Here is a 2,107-nt window from a genome sequence, read left to right on the forward strand (position 1 = left end):
ATAATAAATGTATAATACATGAAAATTTTAATTTTCAATAATAAATTTTGTAACTTCTGCTGCACCCCCAGATATTGAAACGGCGATATTTGTCAACTTAGCTTCTAGTATTCTTAATTCAGATCAAGTTTACGATTTATAAAACGTCCTATCTGGATGTCTATCGTTGCCAAGATATTAAAATATGTTAAAACATTTTAGCATTTATTCAAGTTGTACGTTATAAATTACTTATTAAAGGTGATGATAATAAATAAGCTATTGCTGTAAAACCCCAGGTACTAGAAACTATTTAAATATTTCGTAAAAAAACAGTCGTTAATGATCATATTATTTCTTATTATTTCGGGTAAAAATCTTCATTAAATTCTACAAGTTTCAGCGAAATGTTCCACGCAAGGTTCGTAATAAAAAAAAACGCTTACTTGCAATCGATAAAAAGTAAATTAGAAAGTTGCAATCTTTAGTTTTTTATGTTCACGTAGGGTTTGCAACGACGTCACGCTGTGGACACTACTTTGATGATACTTCGGCAAGGACGGCTAACGAGCTAAAATACGAATTCAAACGCTTCATGGAGAATCTGATACAGACGTGATAAAATTAAGTCGCTTCACTGTGTCCGCTTTCAAGTTACAAGATACAATTCGTCCTACACGCGGCGGTCCAATTCTACGTGTCTGCGCCGCCGACCGGGCAGCAATTGTTCGTTATCAGTCATCGCACCGATTGTACCGGTACCCGGTGTGCTCTCGTGAGGCAACCCGACGAAAAAAGGCGTGCCGAGGCGCAGACTCGGAACGCGTTATCAGGAGGCTTCGTTACGCACGGAGATTCCGTACAAAGCCGACTAGTTTCGGAATTGTGTAATTACCGCTGTTCGGAGAATGCTCAATGGAAGATTCAGAAATGAAATCATAGGTAAATTCTCCTGGTACCTTGGCGAACCTTTGCAGTTCGATAGCGAGCCCTCGCGGCTCCGCGGCGAGTCCTTGTGACTCATGCGAGCCCTCGTGGCTCCGCGGCGAGTCGTTAAGACTCATGCGAGCCCTCGCGGCTCCGCGGCGAGTCCTTGACTCATGCGAGTCCTCGTGACTCCGCGGCAAGTCTTTATGACTTATGCGAGCCCTCGCGGCTCCGCGGCGAGTCCTCGCGACTCTTCTATGATGTTCCGAAATTCGATTAAAGAAACGGTGACTTCAGCTGTTTATTGATTTCTTTTGGAGTTATACTTAGCAACGCAAAAAATAAATAGTTGTTATTTAGAGAGGAAAACGAACGGACGTATATTGACGTGATATTAAGAATTTCTTCATCATTAATTAATTGAGTTGTTTTCCGCTAGTTTTTTTGTGACCGATGAACTCGGGAGTTTTGTTGTGGCTTATCCTGTGTTTGCTGCCATCGGATGTCTGCTGGCTTCCCGCAATTGTCCTGCACGCCTTGCATCGTGTCGCCACATCTGAACGTGTCCTGCGCTGCCCGAGGTCCATGTCCAGCTGCTTTCTGCATTTCCTGGACGAAGTTGCTGTCATCTTCTGACCGGATTCCTGAACGTCCTGCTTTCATCCTCTTCAAGTGTTCTACGCTCCTGCCATCCAGATCCTTCAAGCCTTATACAACTCCAGTTCTACGCTCCTGCCATCCAGATCCTTCAAGCCTTATATAACACCTTTAAATCATCCGGCTGTTCCCGGAAACGCACTCGTCTGTGTCTTCTACTTCCTCTGCATACGATCTTCATATAAGCACTCTGCACTTCGAAACCGCAAGTCCTGATCTTTTAAATCTAAATTACCGACGCGAGATCTTGCGAATACCAAACCAGAATTTATGCGTTCGCTATTTATGTAACAAAAATGTTAATAATTAGCATTGAAGATAATTAGGATGGGCTAAAACATTCGATTTTCATTCCTTCCTAAAAAATCCATTCCGTCTCTAAAAACACCTTTTTCAGGCTATATAAAAGTTCTTCTCTCAAAAGAGTAACGTTCCGAGACACCCTATATAGTGTTAATGGGATTAGATAATTAGTATTGAACATAATTAGGATTGTCTAAAATATTCGATTTTTATTCTTTCCTAAAAGATCCATTCCGTCTCT

This window comes from Vollenhovia emeryi, unplaced genomic scaffold, assembly GCF_000949405.1.
Source record: "Vollenhovia emeryi isolate VEMERY1.0 unplaced genomic scaffold, V.emery_V1.0 DF941432.1, whole genome shotgun sequence".
Classification (NCBI taxonomy): domain Eukaryota; kingdom Metazoa; phylum Arthropoda; class Insecta; order Hymenoptera; family Formicidae; genus Vollenhovia; species Vollenhovia emeryi.